Consider the following 18,465-nt stretch of genomic DNA (forward strand, 5'->3'; position numbering starts at 1 on the left):
AAGATTGAGGGAATTAATACTATAAATAGATGAATGGTAGAAAGATTATTTTGGCTTTGCCCATGGAGAATGGCTTTCCCATTAAAGAGAGTGGCTTTCAACTCATAGAGTGGGGTTGTCGCACATTGTAGAGAGGGGCTTTGCCAATTGCTGAGTATTTAGCTCTATCTATTAATGAGGGGTTCTTGCCCATTGCAATCTCAGGGAGGGAAAGAGGCTTCGACCTAAGGTAGCGAAAGGAAATAATCCAAAAGAAAGGGATTATTGTCCATTATAGTTGAAGGCACACTTTATGGTATAGTAGTTAAAGTAGTAAATATATTAGATTATGTCTATAGGAGACTAAGAGGACAAACTAATATATTTGCTATGGGCAGTTATATAGTGTGGGTTCTCTTAGGTATAATTGGGTTGATGGGTAGTATAGTTTGAATTTATAATTGATGATTATATTTATTAATGATAGTGGAAGAAGGCACACCCATAGATATAGCCCTATGTTGAGAGAGTGAATCACATAAATATTGATGTTTTGTGTATTTACTTTATTTTTATGTAGTTTACACTCTTTTGCGATATACAACACCCACACTTTAGCGGGTGCTCAATAGTAACAACTCACTAATGGCTCACCAATGTCAACTGTTAACCTTCTTTATGAACCTAATCTTGCTAAAACAAAAGACCTCGTGGATGATGATGAAGATTCCATTTTCTCCCTTTAAATCACTCTTAGAAATTGAACAAAGATCATGAGAAAGTTAATAAGCAATCAAAAGCCCTAATGACTGTTGTCAATGAATGTTTATGAGAAGAGGATGGTAAGGTAGTTGTAATTCAACGTTCGTCCGTGGTCACATGACCACATGCATGTCCTTGATTTTTTCTAAACTAGTTTCTATCAATTCTAGTTTTAAATGGCCATTTTCAATAGTTCAGGGGGTCAATTGGATCCAAAAAAAAAAAAAAAGATTAGGGTGCAATTTGACTATTGGAGAATAGTTCAAGGGTCAAAATGGGCCTTTGGCCTTTAAAATATCTCATTAATAAATATTTTGTTTGTTAAATATGTGAACGTATATTATTACTTTTTTATTCAATTATAAGTGACCACTTCTAATAACAATTGTGATTATATGGATGAGTACTTTTACCTGAACACCAAATATATAGTAAATTAAAATAATTTATAAATTAAAATAAATTTTAATATAATATTCACGTTTATATTTAAGAACAACAATTGTCCTTTATAAATTAACATTAACAAAACTTTAATGTCCAATATATTAAATTAAAATTAAATTTGAGGACAATTAAATCTAGTTGTCCTCTATAATATGATATATGGGGACGATAATAGTCTCCCCCTCCAAGAATAGGACATTCACCCATATAAATTAAGGACCATAATTGTCCTTTGTACAATGAGGATAACTATCATCCTTATGACATAGAGATGACTTTAGTCCCCATTTTAGGTGATGATAATCGTCTCAAAATGATATATGGGGGCGATAATAGTCTCTCCCTCCAAGAAGAGAACATTCACCCGTATAAATTAGGGATTGTAATTGTCCTTTATAAAATGGGGATAACTATCATCCTTATGACATAGAGACAACTTTAGTCCCCATTTTAGGTGATGATAATCGTCTCAAAAAATGGGGACAACTGTTGTCCCTTAATATGGGGATGACTCTAGTTCCTACTTTAGGGGATAATAATCATCCCTAAAAATGGGGATGCCTCTAGTCCCCATATTAAATGACAATGGGGACGATTATCATCCCCTTAATATGGGGACAACTTTAGTCCTCATGTTAGAGGACAATAATCATTCCAAAAAATATGGATGATTCTCATTCCTGAAAATGAGTACGACTCTTTAAAGTTGTCCCTTAAAGAAATGAGGGAGCTCACTAAGGAGACAAATATTAGGGATGAGTTTTGTCATCTCCTAAACTTTAAGGGATGATTTTTAAGATTTTAGGGGACAATTTTGATGGTCCCCTAATCTCTTTTGCTTTTTTGCAGATATTATAATGAGCAAAATTTTAAGAATTTTAAAATTCTTAAAAGATGTGGTAAAAGGAATTTTAAATAAATATTAAAATTTTTGTATGAGATAAAATTTTAATGGTTGAAATTTGAAAATGTTTGGATAAAAAGTTAATATTTAGTATGATAAGTTAATTTTTATATAACAAAATATAAAAATAAAAATAACAAAGGTTATGCCACATAGCATTTTTCAAGTACTCTTCATATATATATATCATAATAAAATTATTTGTAATTTAAATAACATACAACATGTTTGGATTAATTTTCATCATTGTCACTAAATTTTAAAATAAAAGCAACTTTTAATTTCAGTTTGGTGCACAATAAAATCATTTTTGCTTACAATCACAAGTTTTACAATTAATAATAAGCTGACATGGCAGCTTCAACATGACCCGGTTGAGTAAAATAAATCCTCTTACCTTCACTTAAGATATTTCTCTCTCCTCAAATTTTTTTCTCCTCTCATTTTTCCCAATGAGCGACCAAAATCACATTCACCGTACCCTGAACTCATTAGCACCTCCCAACCTCTCAAGTTCGGCTCAAAAGATTCAAACACAATACAACGACTCATTAGTTTCTCCATGTCAGATTCAATGATGCTGCTATGTGTCTTTAGGTCACCGGATAGATGGAATTGGGTCTTGGGTTGCTTGAAACCAAGAAAAAGTGAGGTTGGTGGTCATTTGGCAACTACTCCGACGCTCAAATTAGAAAGATTTTTGTGAAGTTAATGGCAATGAAATAGTATTTTCTGCTAGAGTGTGAAAAATGTACTTGAGTAAGTGCATGAGGCTTATTTATATTATAGTAAGAGACGGTCAGTAATCAAGGGATTCTATTGGCCAACCCCTTGCTCTCCTTTAGCTATACATAACAGAAATGTACCTGCATTAGTGTGCTTCACTTTAACTGTGCGTTACGAAATTGTACCGTGTCTACATCATCCTGCTCTTGGTTTTATAGTGCCAATTTCCTAATTCATGGTTTTGTCACTATTCGATCTGTTCATGGTCTGTCTAGTCTCCATGAGATGGGAGATGGCTGGACTTGTCTTGAGTTATGCTTGGGCTAGTCTGTGACTAGGTCTGATCCATGTAAGATTGGGTATTGATATGATAAATCCGATCTGATAAGATAGAATTTTGGACTAGATCATATTTAATAGAATTTGCGAAAATTTCACCGATTTTCGAAAACATGACTTTCTAGAGCTTTCAATGAATTGCTTTCTAGATCGAAAAAATAAAATAAAATAAAGGATGACGAGGAAATAATAATGGTTGTCCAAGACTTTAACTTGGACAAAAGAAGTTTTATTGCATTTTATTTAAAGATGATTGTTTATATTTTTCATTTGGAGCTCCAATCGAGTAAATAAGTATTGTGCTATTTGTGTTTTGGGTTTAATTATTAATGTCGTATGCTTGTTTGTCTCCAGGCTATATTATAATTTTGTTGGTATTTGTTTCTCTCTTGTTTTTCTTTAATAAAAAGCTTTTAATGAATGAAATTAAAGATAGTAAATTTTGACCTCATTTAAATTTGTTGGATTTAAAAGTGATTCGAAATCTGTTTTATATAATCAGTATAAAACTTAAATAATCCCGACATTGAGGATTTTGTAGTAGGTCACTTATTTACATGATTTGATCCATTCATATTTTATTTAAATTAATAAAAAAATGTTCACAAATTTCAAATTTAAAATATTATATAAAACGTTTTTAGTAGGAAAATTAAAAAAAAAAAGTAAGGACTCAAAAATATTATATTAATATTTTAAAATCATTAAAAGAGTTATGTATAATTAGATTACATGTTACGTAAAAAAAAAAAAAAGAGGGTAGTATGGTAACAAGAGAAATAAATAATACACATTACTAGCTTTATAAGAAAATTAACCCCAACATGATGTAACACAATGATGCTTATAACAATGATATAATATTAAATTCATTATAAAATATATTTTAATTAATACTAAGTTATAAATATCTTTTATTCGAGGAAAAGTCATTATAATATTACCAACTTATAGCAGTAACTAAATAGAAAACAATATAAAAAAAAATGAACAATAACATTGCGTTTGAAGTTTAGGTTTCAAATGTCAATCAGATATCCTAATTACCATTTGAGGGAAGAGTTGGAACATCACTTACGAGAATGAGTCTCACATAGTAGTTTACAAGAAAATTAAAGGGCATTTTGATATTAATAAGTATTAACAAACCAAATCAAAAGAGCTTAGACCATTTTAGTAATAAAAAGTCTAATTTTAAATCTGATTTTAACTTGTAGCCTGTCAATTTATTATTCACACTCTTAGACTCATAATTCTTAATATGGTATCAAAGTAGGCCAAGCAGATTTCAATTTCAAACCATCTTTACTAGTTTGCATATGAATAAATCAAGCCAGACTATCATGAACATATTTGCAATTTTAATTTTTTTAAATGAAGGAAGCGTAGAAGCTTAATAATAGATAAAATATAGAAGCTTGATAATAGGAAAAACCATTTAGTTTCATAAAACTAGTGTACTCTAGAATATATATACATATTATTTTAAATTAATGCTTATAAACTATTTGATGATTTCACACTTTAGTAATTATTACCTTTTTTTATTTTTTGCATTTAATAAATTAACAAAATTCCAAGGCCCAGGCTCAAGCTTGGGTGAACGGGCTAAAGACTATGCACAGCCCTGAATATACACTGCAGACCCATGCATTTATGCCGAACAAAAAAATGGGGCCTTTTAAGCTTACAGATCCAGCATTTACCTTTTTATTTTTAAATTAATTTTCTAAATTATAAACTATATATATTAAAAAAAATTAAAATTAATAAATCAATAACTTTAACTTAGTAGTATTAGAGACATTCGTAGAGCTTTAAGATCTTGAATTTGATTCTCCATTAGAGTTAATTGCATTAAAAAAAGTTTTAAATTAATATATAAAATTTTTAAATAAAAATTACGACAACGCTTAATTTCATATATATAGAGAGATAGTAGTTTATTAAAATATCAATTTCATTATGTAGTTATAGTTTGTTGTATCTAATGTAGTACATATATATTGACTATATTTATATTGATTGAACTTATATTAATAAAATATAAATTCATATAGAACATAAATTAATGAGAATCAAAATTGAGCTTTAATTTGATTAAAATTATGTAGTTTTAAGTGAGCTTTTATATATATATATATATATATATATATATATATATATATATATATATATATATATATATATATATCTGTGGCGGTAGAACCAGCCACAGATATAGATATAAAGAATAAAACAATGAGTTATAAAAGCATAAAAATATGGGCGGTAGAACCAGCCACGGATATAGTTGTGAAGAATAAATACAAATAAAGATTGTAAGAAAACAGTTTTATTGAAGCTCTGATATCGGACACTCACAAGGAGATAGGATAAGGAAAGGGAGAGGTATTGTAACACCCCTAAGTTCGGTAGTGCGTTCCGCTGTCCCGGTGACCAGTGCTGTCCGGACAGCTAGGATGCCTAGAACTACACTTCAATATGAGTGAGGAGACATAAAATAATAAAATACAAGAAAATAAAATACAAGAAAAACAAAGGAAAAATAATAGCAAAGAAATGTGATCAAGTTAAGCGAGCCGGGAAACCTAGCGATGGTGATCAGGGAAGTCACGGCGTGGACCGTTGACTAGCCCTGGACTGCGGGGAACCCTGGAAAACATTTTTAGGACATAAATAGACCCTTATTGAAGTATAAATCTCATTAGAAAGATTAAAGAAAAATTAAATAATTAGTACAAAGAAAAGTGAGAAATCGAAAAACAGACAAAATACGGTGTTACCGAAAAATCGGGAATGCAACCCGAACAGGGGCATTATAGTCATTTGACATCCCGAAGTGTCTTTTGACCTAAATGTCCATTAAAAATAAATAGTATTACACTTAGAAAATAAAATGAAAAATTAGTTTAGTGGTACCTAAAGTAAATAGCAAAAATAATGGGTTAAATGTGGATTAAGTGAAAGTTAACTTATAATATGTTTTAATTTTAGTTAGTGGACCACTATAGGATTAATTAAACATAAAGTATGGCAGGTGTAAGTCCACTAAACCCATCAGATAGTTCATCTTCTCCAACTTACAAAGTTGCCGAATTTAAAGAAAGGAGAAAGCCACCATTAACGTTTTTCTTCAAAGCTCCATGCACTCCCCATTTTCAACTCCAATCACTTTGATAGCTTCATGAAAAATGGTCTACACACCACAAGGAAGATATTGATACCAATTTTGAGAAGTTTGGTGAAGGTTTAGCAAGTTACAATTAAAGGTAAGTTTGCATTTTTGAGAAATTCTTTGTTAAAGTTTATGTTCATGTTATGGGTGTTAGTTTGGTGAAGGAAAATTTTGAGTTTGAAGGGTTATTGTTGTCTTCATTTTGGACAGCCATGAGTCACGTTTTTGATGAGGTATTTGTGCATATAATTGATGAGAAATAATGTTAATCATGGTGATTTAGTAACTTAGTGAATTATTTCATGTTTATATGGTGAATTATGCACTTTGATGGGAATTGGTATATGGGACGGCAATGTGATGTTGAAGAATGGTTTGTGGCAGCTTGTGGACACTTAAGTAATGGTATATATTGAAGGAAGTGTGGGCAGAATATTGACCTAGAAAGATTGATGATATGTATGTAAATTAACATTGTAAAGTGTATGTAAAGTTTGTAATGTTTAGGTGTGTTTGTAATAGTACTTAAAGATTGTAATTGTGAATGATTATTGGTGTGTTGAAGGTGATTGGAATCTGCCCAAAATAATGCTAATGTAATGTAGAAAATGCTTTTGGTAATGTGCCAAAACAGTTTGGTAGGTAAGTAAACAAATGGCAAAGGTAAGTGTGTGTTTGAAGTTGGGGTGTGAAATGCATATTGAGGGCAGTGTATATTTTAGCCTATAACCTTAAATGTGTAACCTCAATTGGTATGAGACCAATTTGAGGTGAAACTAGGCACAAAATGTGCCAACTTTCATTGAGAAACCATGCCAAAATTCTGCTTGCAAGGTGACCTAAAAATGACCAATTCGGATTAGGTGCAATTAGGACCTGAAAAATGACCAATTGGGCAGCAGTGAGTGTTTAGGCCATAACTCACTCAAACCAGGTCCAATTGACCTGAAATTTTGACCAAGAATAGTTAAGACCCATACCTACAAGTCTTATGAAGACACCAAAGCCCAGAAATGACCATAAGCAAGTCAAACAACTTGCACAAGTTCGGGTCCAAAAACTGGCCGAACCAGAATTGACCAATTTGACCTAAAATTGACCTAAAATGGTACCACTTGACCAGCAATAGTGTAATGACCATAACTTGGTCTACTTAACTCGGATTGACCTGAAATTTTGCACCGCGTGCAATAAGACCTAGATCTACAAGTTTGTAGTTTCGACCGAGACCCGAAAACCGAGGGAACTAGATCGTCCGGTTAGGTCAAACCAGTGTTCCGGAATCCAGCAATTTGCATTAAAATGCACTAAACAAGGAAATGACTTTAGTAAAACGTACCAAACCTAAAACCCTATCGAATGTGACATATTAACGACACTAAAACCTAATTTACCTAAAACGCAATGAGGGTCGGTATATTAGGTGATTAAGTGAATAATTGAGTTCAGTGCATTATTTACCAAACACCATCGATAGAGACAGTTTAATTTAGTACTGAAACACTTCAAATTGTGTTTCTCAGTTACCAAAGACTCAGGAAAAGGGAAGGAAACACTGAGTCCAGATCAGGGAGACAGTCATCAGAGGTTTGTGCACAACTAGTTTTTAACTGATTTTGTTTTGAATATTTCATATGATTAAATGACATATTTTTCTTATGTATTATGTTTAACAAGCATTGGATTTTTTTCAATGATTATTGAAAATTGTTATAGTATGTATGAATTTAGCCTTGTGAAATGGTGTTTCCACAATTATTAAGCATTGTTATGGATTGAATAAATTATGTTTTGGAAAATTGTGATAGAACATGTTTTGAATTATGATGGTAATTTTCATGGAAAAATGAAAATTTACGATTTGAATTTTGATGAGCATAAAAATTATTGGATATCGAAATTGAATTTGAATCGAATTATATTGTGAATTATGCTCACTAAAAGGATTGTGATATTGTTTTATATCTCACTATAGATGCTTGACTAGGTTATTACCCGTCTCTCTCATTTGTTGAGAAGACAATGGAGTTAGTTGTGTTTTGATTACCATGGTACGTGCACAGGCTTAGATTTTCCTCTGATTTGAGGTTAGATCTAAGTTTATTTTATCGTTATGGCCCTTGCGGAAGATTCATTATTGTGATGGTACTGTGCACGATGATTCGACCTCCCCGACCATAGGGAGTTAGAATCTGATTTGACCTCCCCGACCATAGGGAGTTAGAATCACATCGAATATGGCCCTTTCGGATTAGTCTTGCATATTAGTGAGATAAAGATTGATTTTTGAGATACATAATGGCTTTTGAATGGTAAGAAATTGTGATTTCAATTATGGTTTATGTATAATTGATTTTGTTGGAATTACTTAAATGGATAGTCATGATTTGATAAATTGAAATTGTGATCAAAGTCATTTATACAAATGATTTACATTATTGGCAATGAATATTTTGAGTTGTGGAATTTGACGAGTATTCAGATTTTCAAATTATTTACTGTAAATTTTGTCAATATATATTGTATCATGTTTTAAATTATAGTTGTGCACCACTGAGTTCACCACTCAGCGATAGCTTTGTATGCTGTCGCAGGTAAGAAGAGCATAGAGCAGTGAGTAAATTTCTTTGAAGATACATTCAGATCAGCTCCAGGTATATCATAGATATACCCATGTACATAGGTTATGATGTATGTATGTAATAATATGTATGTAAATTATTTGAGCAGTTGTATAAAAACTCTTGTAAAATATTTTGGTATGTAATTAAATGTAAATTATTGTAAATGTAAATTTGAGATTTCATTTACTTGAATAGTTTTGTATTATATTTCTTGTATCTCAGTCTTTGAAAAATCACTGCAGATTTGAGTTGAGAAAAATATTGTGTTGAGAAATATGTTGGAGTTGAGATTTGCAAATACATATTGAAGTGCTTTTTACAGGTTTTCTGAAGAACTGTTTTGTCCAAAATATAGATGGCACTCTGCCAAAATTTTTACAGAAATTCCAAATAAATCAAATGAGTTAATTGTTTCACTTCAGTTCACCAAAGTCTTTAATACCTGTAAATAGTGCTCACCACTGTAAAAGAAGTAAGAAAAGTTTTTAAAATCCCTTGTAGTGTATTTAATGGGTTATCAGTAGACGGAGTTGGTAATTCATTAGGTATACTACGGGATCATGTTACATCTTACAGAGGGGTAGGGTGTGACAGGTATCCCTAAGAAAGACTTGCAAGGAAAAAACTTGTAAAATGAAGTAGAGAGCCTCTTCCTTTTATAGATGAAGGAAAGACGTTTACAATGATTATAAGTTATTATTACACATGTGAAAGTTAAAAAGATATATAAGTGGAGTTCCTGTATCCATGTAATGATCAAAGTTGTCTTGATGATAGCCAGAAAAGTTGATATCAAACTGTAGGCATGTGAAGAGTTATATATATATATATATATATATATATTGATATGAATCAAAATTTACTTTAATTCACAAATCAAAATAATTCGATATGAATCTTCAAGAAAAAACTTTGGGATTTTTGAATTCGAAAATGATTCAAACCTAAATTCATCAGGTTAATCCATTTGCCACCTCTTAATGAAACTCATATTAAAAGAATACAGTTTGATTTGGCCTTAAAATCATATCATGTCATAAAAATCTTTGATTACTTTATCTCTAAAATTAAATTTTAATGTTTTTACTAGTATAAGTTTTACAGTATTTTAAGAGTTTAAATTCATGTAATGTACTAAACTAATGTTAAAAAATTATATTGAAATTTAGATATTAATTATATTTTATAATTATCTATCTCTTAAATATTAAAAGCTGTTATAGCAAAAGAAGGAAAAAAAAAAAAAAAAAAAAACTCTTATATGAAAAGAATGAAGAAACTCTTACTATAAGAGATCCCAAATCTGCTCAATAAAAAGGAGAAGAAATAAATAAATTAAAAAGAAATATTCTACTTTATTAAGAAATGTAATTGAGAATAAGGCTTACACTTTATAAAAATAATTTAGTGGTGGCTCCCAAAGATTTTCATAAAAGAGAGGCAAAAAGAAAAAGGTATTGGATTTTTGCTGATATTATAAATTGTTCTTTATATTTTGAGAATTAAATGATTCAGTCCATCATTTATACTTTTTGTTAAAATTAGAGGTTTTTTCATTTAATATTACAATTAGTTTAAGTGAAAAGCTAAATACACCCTTTATTAATTAAGAAAAATTTGCTATTTAGTTCATGAATTTTGACTGACATTATAATTTGATCAATATATTTGATAATTATTAAAATTATTAAAATTTATTTTTTTTCTTTTATTAAAATTTTTTCTTGAATTCTTTTCATAAAATTAATTTATTTGATAACAATTAATTTTAATTAAAAGAAAATATAACTGAGGAGGGGTGGCAATTCGGATTGGTTGGTCGTGTTCATGTTGATATGACTCGGACACAAAAACGATTATGGTTCACATGAACATGACACGATTAATAAATCGTGTCAAAAATTGAAACACAAACATGACTCTTTTATTATACGAGTTACACGGTACGACACTATTAATATCAAATTATGTTTAGTTAATTTTATATGATACGATTCATTTAACATGATTTGATATTAATCAACCTATTTAACTCAATTTGACATAACTTATCTTATTTAACATGATTTGGTATGACCCAACATAATTCATTTCATACATTTTGATACGATTTAATATTTTTAATTTTTATAAAATAATATATTACATGAAATTTATACATATTAAATGCATAAATTTAATAATATACAAAAATAAAAAACATATATCAAAGAAATGATATTTTTAATATCTAGCCAATCAACATTTTAACTAAAAAGATTAAAAAAATAATTATTAAGTAATATTTTTTAATTTATAATATAAATTCACAAATTAAATTAATTTTAATAAAAAGAAAACAAATTAGTTATTACAACAAAATTCTAATGCAATAAATAATTAGACTTATATTTATTAATTCATTACTTTTAATAGTGTCATTTGCGGGTTAGTGGGTTAAATGGGTTAGTGAGTTAAAAAGAGTTGCCAAGTTAAAATGGGTAAGTGAATCGCTGGTCGACACATGATATGAATAATGAAGTGTGTCATAAATGCATCATGTCAGATTGATGGGTCAACTTATGACACGACACGATTATTTACCTGCCATAAACTGGTCGACATAATTTCAACATGAACATGAATAAGCTCAACCAAACCCTCTATTTTAGTGTCATATATTTATTTTTTCACTTAAACTAACGGCAATATTAGATGGAATGACCTCTGATTTTGACAGGAGCATAAATAAGGTATTAAATTATTTAATTTTCAAAATATAGGGACCAAATAGTAGATTTCCTGAAAAAAAGGAGGATTTCTTTCTTACATCAATCCTAAAAAGGGAGGAAATTGAAAGTGAGATCAATTAGATACTATATGGTTAGTTTTATTTTTTCTATTTTAAAATAAAATAAAATAAATAATGTTAGTTAAGACAATAGAAATAATATCATTTTATGAGAAGTTATAATTATTTTTTTTCTCATGGTCGGAAATTTATATATTCATTAGGTGTATGTTTCTTTATTATTGTATGGGTTAATTGTCAAAAAAAAAAAAAAACCCTGAAGCTTATTTCATCATGTGTTATTTCAATTAGCATTTTTTAGCACTTATTTAATCGTGTGTTAAGGTGAATTAAAGAAGTTAATTGAAGTCACATTTTCAATAGCATTCACAGGTGAATTGAAATAATTATTATTTTTTTATGAAAGATAATGAATTTCACTGATAAGTCTAAATATTTCAAGGTCAATACATAAAACAAGGCCTATGACAAAACAAAATAGAAACCAAGCTAAACCTTTCAACCAAACCCATTCCCATTAGAATTGTAGGCCCACAACCCATAATGGAAACTAAGAGAACTAGCTATTTGACCCAAAGTAGGGGATACAGGTAGAAGTATCCACACGCCGCCAAGCAAACACATAAATGATGCTGAAAAGTATGAATCATCTATAGGGAAGACATTTTCCAACCAAAATGCAGCATGTAAAATCCTCAGCTGTCAATCAAGACTCCTCAATCAATTAGTCTTCCTAGGCAGAGACTAAGCTAGAAACCCTTACAAATGTATTGAAGAGCAGGAACCAAAAATGAGCCAAAGGACTAAAAGAGGCAGGCAATGGAAAGCAGAGCTCAAGGGGTTCGGAACCCAAAAAAATGACATCATAAGCGCTTTTTGAGATACCAATTAGCCATCCACGAACATCTGCAAGTATAGAACCAAACAACACATCACCAAACAGCCAACAACTAGCAAATTAAAAAAAAAAAATAAATAAAACCACTCTCTCTTTGGTATAGCTCCATTATTCCTAAAAACCTAACCTAAAAGATCTATAGGGAAATTACAAAAAAAACTACCCTATAGTTTCATGTATTTTTCAAATAGGGTCATGAGGATAACTTTGTAACAAAAAGGTACCTCAAGTTTATGTGCCATTAGCAAAGAGGCGAAATGGATTATATGCCATTAGAGTAAATTACAATTTAATCCCTAAATTCTAGTAAAATAAACATATTAGTTTTTATATTTTTAAAACCCATTTATTTAATCATTAACATTTGATAAAGCTATATATTAGTCTTTGCCTAGACACATATGAACGTGAAAGTGTCCATATTATTATTTTTTATTTTTTTGATAATTAGAAAATAATATAATAATAAATTTTCAATTAAATTATTTTAATTCAAATATATAATATACCTAGAATATTGATAAAATAAAATGATAATATTATAATTAAATAATAAATATTTTAAAATATGGGGACTATTTTATAATAAAATTTATATTGTGAATATAATATTATTTTGATAATTTTTGGTATAATTGGACGGAAATTGGATAGAGGAACTAATCTATAGGTTTATTAAAATATCATGGACTAAATAGATGGGTTCTAAAAATATAATGACTAATTTATTGGTTTAATTAAATCTCAAGAACTAAATTGTAGACTTTTTTCTAATATTGTTAAGGCAATTTCCTCTCTTAGCTAACTGCGCATAAGCTTGAGGTATTTTTTTTTTTTTTTTCAAAAAGTTAACTTTAGGACCATACTTGAAAAATGAGCAAAACTACAAAATTGTTTTTTGGTAATTTCCCCAAGATCTATTTACACCTACCCAATGGTGGAGAGAGTGAACTCACTATCAAGTAGTAGGAAGATTGACCTTCCCCTACTCGTAATGCAGAGGAATGTTGATGGTGTGGCAAAAACAGATTGTTAAACCCTAGAAACTAAAACAAAAAAAGAAAAGAAAGGAGTTCATGTTTTCCATCATCCCTTAACTTAGGTAGTTATATCAGTGACGTCTCTAACTTCAATTTGTATCATAAAATCCCCAAATTTCAATATGTGCATTATTAAAATCCTTGTGATTTGTTATCACTAATTTATAAGTTAAGTTATATATGGCTATATTTTATTCATAATCCCTCAACTTAGATGGATGTACCACAACTATTCTTTCTTTAATTTGCATTGTAAAAATTTCTAAATTTCAATTTAATATATTTTTGAAATTTTTGTAAAAGTATTCATAATATGTTATAAATTATGATTATGTAATTTTTCTTTCAAATTTTTATAGTTAATTTAAAATTTAAAATTATTTATTTATTTATTTATTTTCTATTTATTTAAAATAAAAATCATACTTTAAAAAGTTATATATATATATATAATTATTTTTTTAATTTTATCCAATTAAAAATTATATTATTATTATTATTATTATTTTTATTACAATTATAATTAAAAAGACAAAAAAAAATAATATCATTTTTATTTGTATTACATTTTAATTTGATTTTAGATTAATGACTAAACGATTTATATCTAATTTATCATAATTTTATTGATTTTATTTTAATGATATTAAACTCTAATTAAGTCTGTATGATTTTATTTTATTTTTATATATTGACATTTTATATAGTTTTTTTTTCATTCTTTCTTATATTAGCCGAGTAATTCATTCAATGTTAAATTATTATTAAAAACATATTGTATCAAAATTACTTATATATCTATATAATATATAAATGTGTGAAAGCGGGGAGGGACATTAGCTTTGACCAAATTGCCCTTCATTATTTATAATATTTATAATTATATTTTTTTAATATTTAATTTAATTTTAGAGTTTATATAAATTTAAAATTTTTAGAATTTAAAATTTAATTGTTTATATAATTTTAGAGTTTATATAAATATAAAATTCTTAGTCCTACTTATATATAAAGTCTACTTAATTTAATTTTTTTATAATATAATTTTAAATAAAATTTTATAAAAATTCTTTTATGATTTATATTATTTACAAACATAGGGAGGTATTTTATTTACATAAATAACTTTTTAAATGAATCCTAATAAATTTTGATATCTATCTTATAATTATTTATGTAAAATTATTTTAATACAATTATATTTGAATTTACGTAAAAGAACAAAAAATAATTTTTATCAATCAAACATATGAATTCTTTTATTAATATTTTTGAAATTTTCATTTAATTTAATTTCTTATAAGTTCGTAAAAAAATATTTCATATAAAATAAATTTATACTTTTCTTAATTATAGACATATTTCTAAAATTCTTAATTATTATATTAATATATAAATTAGTTCTAATAAAAATTGAATTTATAAATCTTATATAAATACTGCTAATTTATATATCTTATATAAATACTGCTAATTTATAATATATATATATATATATATATATATATATATATATATATATATATATATATATATATATATATAGTCAACAAACAAAAAAAAAAAAATTCATATTCGTTGATTTATAAAAAGTATTTAACTAGTATGTAATATATATTAAAATTACATGAATATAAAAGTTTCAAATAATATATAATTACGTACAAAGTGTTAAAAAATAAATTATATATATGAGAAAAAAACATTTAAATAGATAAATATATATTATTTAAAAAATTAATAATTAACATAATATGTTAAGTTTGAATTTAATTATAAAATTAATATAGTTAATTTGGATGATTATAATTTATAATATTTATTTTTTCTATTTTAAAATAATACATTATTAAAAAATTAAAAATATTAATGTGTATATATATATATAAAATAATATTTTTTAATTTTTTAATATTATAATGTTATCCTAACTTAATAAGTAGTGAATACGTATAAAAAAAATTAGAAATCATATTTTGAATATAAAATTATTATTTCAATTTAATAAATTTACATTTAAATATAAATATAAAGTGATAATTCGATTAAAAAAGTCATAATTTTCATACGAATACAAGTATTATATTATTTACTAGAATTTTTATTTATTTGAATTCAACAATTTTTTTTATTGAAATTTACCATTTACTCCTAGAAAAATAATTATAAAAAATTTAACTTAAAAATACATTATAAGTTAGTGTGATAAAATATTTTACTGTAAATCAAATAACTATCTATACGTTTTTTACTATAATCATTTTAATTAAAAATAATAATATATTAATGTCAATATTTTTATTTTATTGACATCAAATTTTTTTATTTTTTATACAAAAAGAATATTTTTGTTATTAATTTATTATTTATAAATAATTTATTAGTATTAATATATTTTTCAATATTATTTTTAAAATTTTTCTCCATATATCATGAAAAAAATATGAAATTATATAAAATATTATATATCAAATAAAAATTAATAGTATTGATACTTATTAATATGGATGTGTATAATTAATTTTATCAAACAAAATTAAAAAATAAATTAAAAATAACTAAAAATAAAAAAAGTCAAAACTATATGAAATTATACTAAATTAAATTTATTTTAGTGTATAAATTCTTAAATAGTATTGAAAGAGATTTAAATTTTTTACGTTAATTATGTATGTGTAAATTCAACACTTATAAATGAACAAAATAATAAATATTTAAATTTACATTTTTAGAAAAATACAATTATAAAATTATATTATAATAATAAAATTTTTATTGTAAATTAATTTCTTATTTTTATTAATATATTTTTATTTTTATTAATTTAATATAAAAATAATAATATATTAATATCAATACTTTTTATTCTATTGTCATCGAATTTTTTTTATTTTTTATATAAAAAGAATATTTTTGTTATTAATTTATTATTTATAAATAATTTATTAGTATTAATATATTTTTAATATTATTTTAAAAATTTTTCTCCATATCATAAAAAAATATGAAATTATGTAAAATATTATATATCAAATAAAAATTAATAGTATTGATACTTATTGATATAGATGTGTAAAATTAATTTTATCAAACAAAATTAAAAAATAAAATTAAAAATAACTAGAAGTAAAAAAAATCAAAGCTATATGAAATTATACTAAATTAAATTTATTTTAGTGTATAAATTCTTAAATAGTATTGAAAGATATTTAGATATTTAACGTTAATTATTTATGTTTTATAAAAATTATAAAATGATAAAACTAATTAGTTTTAATAAAAAATTTAACTTAAAAATACATTATAAGTTAGTGTGATAAAATATTTTAATGTAAATCAAATAATTATTTATACATTTTTTACTATAATTATTTCAATTAAAAATAATAATATATTAATATCAGTACTTTTTATTCTATTGGCATCAAATTTTTTATTTTTTATATAAAAAGAATATTTTTGTTATTAATTTATTATTTATAAATAATTTATTAGTATTAATATATTTTTCAATATTATTTTTAAAATTTTTCTCCATATATCATGAAAAAAATATGAAATTATATAAAATATTATATATCAAATAAAAATTAATAGTATTGATACTTATTAATATGGATGTGTATAATTAATTTTATCAAACAAAATTAAAAAATAAATTAAAAATAACTAAAAATAAAAAAAGTCAAAACTATATGAAATTATACTAAATTAAATTTATTTTAGTGTATAAATTCTTAAATAGTATTGAAAGAGATTTAAATTTTTTACGTTAATTATGTATGTGTAAATTCAACACTTATAAATGAACAAAATAATAAATATTTAAATTTACATTTTTAGAAAACACTTACAATTATAAAATTATATTATAATAATAAAATTTTTATTGTAAATTAATTTCTTATTTTTATTAATATATTTTTATTTTTATTAATTTAATATAAAAATAATAAGTATATATACAAATAAATATCATCAAAAATAAAAAATATTATATTGTCATAATAAAAGTTAATACATTATAATAATATATAAAAAATTAAATTATAAATATATATATTAAGTATAAAAAAAACGTGCATTGAACGTTTAAAAAATAAAATTAGTTAAACTAAGCATAAGAACTTTTTAATATAATTTAACGTTGGAGTGATATTTATGATACATTTATCTGAATTGAGAAATAATTAATAAAATTTAGTTATAAATTAATTAGTAAACTAACAGTATTAAGTTGTAGAACCTTTAATAATATTTAAATTAAAATTTAAAAATTTTTATAATATAAATTAAAATTTAAAAATAATACTAATACAATCATTTAAATTGACCATAGGTGAATGAAGGGACGTTCTCTTCCCAAAAGTTTTTTCTTTTTTTAACAGATCTCTCTCCAAAAGTTTGGAATAGTGTTTTTAGTGACGGTCAAAAGCCGCTGGCACGATATCGATAGACGAGAAAAAGCCACTTTATTTTTCCTAAAATAAAAAAAAAGCCCCTTTATTTTCATCTCGAGGGGCAAGTTGCTAAATACTAAACGACACTCCAACATACTTTTTTTTTTTCCCTCCTAAGGCCTGATATAACACGTCTCTTTGTTCACCGTTTTGATTTTTATGGCTGACACAAGCGCTTACGTGTTGCGAGAAAACGGTGGTGAAGAGTTTTTGAAAAATCAATGTACTCCAAAGAAGTAGAGACATCAGTCAATCACCTAATTATGCCAAAAATTGGAGTGAGGCTTTGAGCTCAAGCACCTAATTGCGCAATCTTA

Source organism: Hevea brasiliensis, chromosome 8 (genome assembly GCF_030052815.1).
Source record: "Hevea brasiliensis isolate MT/VB/25A 57/8 chromosome 8, ASM3005281v1, whole genome shotgun sequence".
In the NCBI taxonomy this organism is placed as follows: Eukaryota; Viridiplantae; Streptophyta; class Magnoliopsida; order Malpighiales; family Euphorbiaceae; genus Hevea; species Hevea brasiliensis.